Here is a 7,837-nt window from a genome sequence, read left to right as displayed (position 1 = left end):
TGCATCAGTGAAGATTAAGAAGTGGGTAAATGCTATGCCCACTGAAAAACAAGTGGGTATAAGGCGTGTACCTGCGCATGCCCTCCACTACACCAATGTTAGGATGAGAGGAAGAGATAGAGAGAGAAAAACAGATTGACAACAGGAAAGAGAGGGGAAGGGAGGCAGTTGTAGCAGTTGATTAATCCTGGGGTGGTATTGGAGATGTGGAGGCAGACTGGGAGAGAGAGAGAGAGAGAGAGAGAGAGAGAGCAGAGTGACAGTAATAAAGTGAACCTGCCTCCCATTCATCTCCCTCACCCCATCTCGCTGTCAAGGCCCTACACCCACTGACTAATGCCAGCTCTGCACGCAGGCACAGACAGGAGTGCCACACACTGCCTTACCACGCAAACAACGGGTTGGGTTGCCCTACAGTATAATCTGTCTTGTTGGTGCTCAGACTCATTCTATTGACCTGAGAGTTTTCTGATCTCTAGACTATAGATAATGTTGTGTACCAACCTAGTGGTTTTCTACTGCATGTACTGTAGCCTAAATGTAAAAAACACAAAGGTGGTAAAATTAGTTGTTTTATTTTCCTTTGTCAAAATGTGCATAATTTTGGCCTCTTTTCAAGGCTGAACATTACATGAGATGTTCAGGTGATTTATTTTCCTTTTTCATGTTGTGGTTCATTTTGGCCTCTGTGCAAGGCTGTGGTTGTTGTTCCATGCACGTCAGTATTTCCCTTTCCTGACCTCCCCCTGGCTGGCTGTGTTAATGATATGCACATCCCACTGTGCCCCCATTAACCTGTCCTTAGATATTTCAGGTCACTGGCTCTTCATTGATTTGACACAGGGGGAGAATACTTTCCCTGTAATAGGGTTATGTCAGGGTTGTTACCTTTTCCCATTACACTTTACCTTTAGAGCTAGACCTGCTGTAATTAATGGAAATCAGGCCTGGTAGCTAATGTAACGTTCGTTGAGGGATGAAGCTCAGAAGCTGAATATTCATGGTTTTGTTAATGTTCACTGCGTTTTAAAAACCAAACCTTTGCTGCAACATGACCTCTGGTGTATGACATGGGGTATTTCCATTCCAGACACATAAATTAAATTAGTTGAACCAGTTGTGAATTTAAAAACTGCTCTGTGGTGGTCAGACTAAAACTACAAGGCCACAGATTAGTCTGCTTTGTGTGTTTCTGTGATTCAAACACTGGAGCCTTCTCTGAGAACCTATGACCAATTGTCTTAAATTACTTTGCGAGAGGCATGGCACTGACTTGATTCGAGGACTTCTACATGTTATTTAAATCATGAACAACTTTAATTGCACCCAGGTATAATGAAGACATAACTAATTAATAATGAAACCCGGGCAGGGTAGAAACATTAAAACCTCTTCCTCGCTGTCCCCCACCTGCATGCGGTAAATCTGTCTTCATATCAGGCCCCTGACTTTAGCCCGTCCAGACAATAGATTAAACAATGAATGAATGATTTATTAGCTGTCGTTGTCATGCTATTTAGATGGATGGCTGTACACACGGTGTGACCTCACTTCCTTGTACTCTGCCTTGCATGCAGGCAATGGTGTGAGGGAGGGGTGGGGGGGGGGGGGTTGGAGACGTGGCAGGGCGAGGCAGGTCAGGAACACCACTGGCCAGTGACAGAACCCAGCCTCTTGATCAATGATCCCAGGATTTGGTTGTGTCGTTGTGTGTGTGTGTGTGTGTGTGTGTGTGTGTGTGTGTGTGTGTGTGTGTGTGTGTGTGTGTGTGTGTGTGTGTGTGTGTGTGTGTGTGTGTGTGTGTGTGTGTGTGTGTGTGTGTGTGTGTGTGTGTGGTGTGAGCGCACCCCCACAGCCCAGTTGCATCTGAACTTTAAATAGGAAGTATAGAGGGACACCAAAGGTGTGTGTGTGTGCAGGAGGGACTTACTCTCCAACCTCGCCCCCTATATCTCTCTCCAACCCTCTCTCTCCCTCCCTCATCCCTCTCCCTCAAATGGGTAATTCTGGCGATGCCCCTGACAGGCCATGGTTTGGATTTTGATTTATGTTCCTGTGAAGCTGAAATCAAAGATTCCATCTAGTGCTGCTTTATGGCAGCTGCTATGATGAATGGTGCAGTCTCTCGGTCAAACCAAGCTGCTGTGTCTTTGCCCCACATTTTAATTGCTAAAGTAGCCAGTCATTGCTCAGCCCTCCTACCCTCTTCTCTTTCTGTCTCTGAACCTCGTCCTTTTCTTTCTCTTGCTTTTCTCCCCTTTTCTCTTGTCTTCCCTTTATTTATGTGTGATTTTCTGCATTCCCTGGCTTTTATTTGTCACCTTATTTACGGGGTATTTTACTGTTCCTTAATAAGGCTTTCATAAAGTTAGTAGATGAGAAGTTGCCATGAAGCCATTTGAAAAATGGACAATCGCTATTCCAGTTCCATCTTCAACCCTAAGCGGTATAATGTCAAACAGACTTTCCTCAGTATTTCCAAACAATATGTCTTCTCCTCTGGCCTACATCATTTTTTCACTCCACAAGAGTCGCCGCATGATATACAGTAAATAAGTCTGATGAGGGGGAAACTTCCAGAATCAACATAAAAAAACACTTTATTTGGGTAGGAGGAATTTGTTGACGTCAGGCTCTGATAGAGTTGATGTTTTCTCACTATTTTTCAAAAGTAAACACATCCTCGGGTACATGACATTACTAAGTAGGTTAAGTATAACCCAAAGCCATCATCCATCATGATGGGAATGAACGTAGCATATTCTGTCTCAATGTGAGATTAAAGTTTTCCACTGTACCAAGATTACATAAAAATGTTCATATCTCCTGGGTAGTCCTGGGATACATTTTTGGCAGACCTGGTGCAATTTAGCTGCTTGGCAGTTTGAAACTGTCAGATGAATCATAACATGGATTCAATGGGAGCCAGTCATGGCGTAATATTCTCTCTTTGTCAGAGAAGAGAGAGAGGAGTAGGAGAGGCTTTGGACAGTATTATCCAATCATATTCCTCATACACAGCCACTCTTCCATCCCTCCCCCTATCAAAAACCAAGAGTGGTGGAGTCCACCACTATATGGAGAGCTGTGTGTGGGTGTCTAGGAGGTGACGAGGTCTGTAAGGTCTGGAGTTTGATATTTTGACAAAGAGCACCAAGGAGAAAAATCGATACAGTCAACCTCACAGAGTCACTGCGAATGCAAAGCTCTCCCTCTAACCCAAGACAAACTCAAACGAGCAAAGAATAGACTGACTGTCCCTGACACAAGCCATTTATTAACCAGGCAGTACGAAACAATGGCGATGCAGAGGATTGAACTGCTGGTGGTCTGTGTCAGTGTATCAGACCACAGAAAATGGGATACTTTTAAAGTCCAGATCTGTTTGTGGTGTCTTGCCAACAACTTCTAGACCTGGGACCAATCTAGGGCACTCATACCATGCAATGCTTGTTTAGAGCTATTCAACTTTATACTTGGCAACATTATACGTAGGACATGGGAGGCATACATGGATGGGGGATTGGTTCTATTGTATTGTTGTTTGCAGTGATTTGCAGAATGATGCCAGTACTCACCATTCACTTGTAGTCGGTTAAGCCGCCAATCAGGCCTCTCAGGCTTGCGGATACTGCTGTTGTCGGAGCATGTCAGGCTGACTCAGCCTGTCAGGCCGACCCAGAGTTCACAGATCCCCACTGCCCCAGCATGTGAGCGCCTCCACTTTCACTGTGTAAAATCACATTACCCTAATGAGAAACCAAATGAAAGCATAGTGCTGTGGAATGGCCATAGACGAGTGAGTTGTCAAAACCAGTTATGTTCGCTGCGATAGAGAGAGAGTCATCTTCCTGTTATAGTGGCTGGGTGCCAGCGATGAAGCCATCCTGGTTCTAACTATGTGTCACTCTATTGTGATTGCTTCTTCTCGGTTAAAGACTGAAGTTTGCGGTTATCAAACATTGCAACTCACTGACTACATAAAATAAAAACACGGGAGGCCATCTTGATGTTGTATCCTATTGTACTGACTGACAAAAGGAGGCCATTTTCATACACAGAGCTCTGTTGCTCTAAAGTGACATAAGGCCGGAAAATGTGAAGTGAAATCTGTTTGCGTATGGTGAGGATGATTCAAAGTGCCATTCAGCTGTGTGAGAACAGCCTTCACAAATACACTCGTCACATAGAGACGTTGTTGTCATGTTCCTCATCCTCGTTGTGTGCTAAGTGATGTCTCCAAGTGCCATCAAATGCATGTAGGTTACACCCACTAACACTCCTTTCTACTCCTCCTTTTCCCATAGCTTTCTATCACCATCTTTCCGCTGAAGAGATTGGATATTGTACTAGGATGCGGAACTGAATTCCCATGTGTTCTCACTTGTTTTGATGTTGTATTTTCCCCATATTAGCACCATTTCTTGTTGTTTAACCTCTTTGATGTATGAAGTTATCCAACTAGCTAGCAGGACCGAAGTAGAAATACATTTGAACTGCGTATTTCGGGTCAAGTGAAAGTGGCTGTACATGAGGCGAATAATGGTTTGTTGAATACTGAATGGCTTTACTCCTTGCTTCTCTGGTCTGACAGAGGCTGTTTCAAATCCATGTTTTTGTACATTTTCAATTCTGGAGCATAGTAAAGTACCTGCAGTGGTGGAGAAACTGAGGTTGGGGAATAGGAAGATCTTTGAATGAGCGGGATTTCTGGAGCCGCCTGGTTGAGTCAACAGTCTAAATGCACGGATAGTGCTCCTGGGGAAATGATATGTCAACACATACACGGTACAAAATTCAAATATGACTACATTTTCGAGGAAAGACAAAAACCATGGCTCATGGAGGCTTGGATAGGTTTCATTTCAGTAAGCTTTCAGTTACATTCCAAGACAGTTATATGGAAAAATATAAATATTACAGGGCTAGGTTCCACACGGTAAGTTATTTTCAGTCCCTGTTTAAGTGACTAGTCCATTAAGGCTGTCTCCAGTAGTTACAATGGAGCCAGTGAAGACATGGCAGCCCCATTACAGCTTTAGTCCCTCCATCCCCCTAAATATCTCTTCTCATTACCTGATCGACCTGGAGGGACCGAGGGAGTGCATTCGTTACCCAAATAGCCTGGCCAGGGCTCCCCGCAGAGTAGTTCAGATAGATTTCCCATTTGAGATCAGAGCAAACTGAAGTCAGCTTCGATTGCACTAGATAACTAGGAGTTCTTCGGGGCAAACCAACTGTGACTGGGTTGATGTGTAGCTGTCACCGTGCCGTGACATGATATAATATGAAATGATATGGAACAACGTCAGTTTGGCACTAAATTGATAGCAGGGCTTCTGCTCTGACAGCAGTCGGTTTATGGCTTTAATCCCAAGGTCTTTTAACCTTGCTTGACATAAAATGAGTTTGGCTTTTGGAGTGAGAAAAAATAAATGACAGAGGAAACACTTGATGCCATTGTTCCTTTTTGCTTAAAAACTAAAAACTTTTTTTTTTTCTGATCCAGTAATGTGTGCTACCCAATCAGTGGTTTTGTTGCCTGAGACAAGAAATGAGATTGAAATGTAAAAATAGAGGATTTTTTTAATGTGTGTGTTTGTGTGTGTGCCTATGTGCATGCATGCGTGTAAGCACAGTCCTACATTGTAAAACCTTTCCTGTGGTTTTTACGGTAACTTTACAGGCAGACAGTTTCCTGTACGTTACCTTAAAAAAAGGTACAGTATGTTACTGTACTGTATCTATTACTGTTAATGTAATCCTTTCTGCTGATATTTTTTTACAGTAACTTACAGGCATCTGACTGCCTATAAGTTACCTGTAAGTTCTGACTGCCTGTAAGTTACCATAAAACAACAGTACAGTGCATTACTGTAATCTTATTATGGTCATTGTAATGACTTAATGAATGGATGGATTCAATTTATTGAGAGGAGATGGGTTTGCATTTTACAGTATGTTACCATAATTGCATGAGATTGGTGCAAGCAGTGCCGGCTAATGGCTTCTAGGTAATTTATTTACATACTACAGCATATAAATTAAAGCCAGTTTGGAAGCCTTTGTCAAGGAAACTAGAAGTGCAAGTGATATCAAATACCAAATGTTGGTCTTTCATATCACTTGCACATCTAGAGGCCTTAAAAAGGCTTCCAAACCACAGTGACTAAAGGGCAAAACAGACCATTAAAGGTTTGAGACTTGATGCCATACCAATCTGTCCCCTATACACATTTACATTGTAGGGGCACTACTACTACATATCAGTGAAATTGGTACAGTACTTTCACTAATGGCTAGCACAAATTTAGGCTCTTACAAGGCACTTTTCAAAATATGTTAATGAGCAAATACAACACTGCCCTGCAACCACTAGTGGTCAAAAGGTCTTTGGCGCTCCACAAATACAACACTGCCCTGCAACCACTAGTGGTCAAAAGGTCTTTGGTGCTCCACAAATACAACACTGCCCTGCAACCACTAGTGGTCAAAAGGTCTTTGGCGCTCCACAAATACAACACTGCCCTGCAACCACTAGTGGTCAAAAGGTCTTTGGCTTACAACACTGCCCTGCAACCACTAGTGGTCAAAAGGTCTTTGGCGCTCCACAAATACAACACAAATACAACACTGCCCTGCAACCACTAGTGGTCAAAAGGTCTTTGGCCCTGCAACCACTAGTGGTCAAAAGGTCTTTGGCGCTCCACAAATACAACACTGCCCTGCAACCACTAGTGGTCAAAAGGTCTTTGGCGCTCCACAAATACAACACTGCCCTGCAACCACTAGTGGTCAAAAGGTCTTTGGCGCTCCACAAATACAACACTGCCCTGCAACCACTAGTGGTCAAAAGGTCTTTGGCGCTCCACAAATACAACACTGCCCTGCAACCACTAGTGGTCAAAAGGTCTTTGGCGCTCCACAAATACAACACTGCCCTGCAACCACTAGTGGTCAAAAGGTCTTTGGCGCTCCACAAATACAACACTGCCCTGCAACCACTAGTGGTCAAAAGGTCTTTGGCGCTCCACAAATACAACACTGCCCTGCAACCACTAGTGGTCAAAAGGTCTTTGGCGCTCCACAAATACAACACTGCCCTGCAACCACTAGTGGTCAAAAGGTCTTTGGCGCTCCACAAATACAACACTGCCCTGCAACCACTAGTGGTCAAAAGGTCTTTGGCGCTCCACAAATACAACACTGCCCTGCAACCACTAGTGGTCAAAAGGTCTTTGGCGCTCCACAAATACAACACTGCCCTGCAACCACTAGTGGTCAAAAGGTCTTTGGCGCTCCACAAATACAACACTGCCCTGCAACCACTAGTGGTCAAAAGGTCTTTGGCGCTCCACAAATACAACACTGCCCTGCAACCACTAGTGGTCAAAAGGTCTCCACAAATACAACACTGCCCTGCAACCACTAGTGGTCAAAAGGTCTTTGGCACAAATACAACACTGCCCTGCAACCACTAGTGGTCAAAAGGTCTTTGGCGCTCCACAAATACAACACTGCCCTGCAACCACTAGTGGTCAAAAGGTCTTTGGCGCTCCACAAATACAACACTGCCCTGCAACCACTAGTGGTCAAAAGGTCTTTGGCGCTCCACAAATACAACACTGCCCTGCAACCACTAGTGGTCAAAAGGTCCACAAAGTGGTCAAAAGGTCTTTGGCGCTCCACAAATACAACACTGCCCTGCAACCACTAGTGGTCAAAAGGTCTTTGGCGCTCCACAAATACAACACTGCCCTGCAACCACTAGTGGTCAAAAGGTCAAAATACAACACTGCCCTGCAACCACTAGTGGTCAAAAGGTCTTTGGCGCTCC

Source organism: Oncorhynchus masou, chromosome 31, assembly GCF_036934945.1.
Source record: "Oncorhynchus masou masou isolate Uvic2021 chromosome 31, UVic_Omas_1.1, whole genome shotgun sequence".
NCBI lineage: Eukaryota > Metazoa > Chordata > Actinopteri > Salmoniformes > Salmonidae > Oncorhynchus > Oncorhynchus masou.
The sequence above is the reverse complement of the archived record's forward strand: the minus strand, read 5'-3'. Positions refer to the sequence as shown.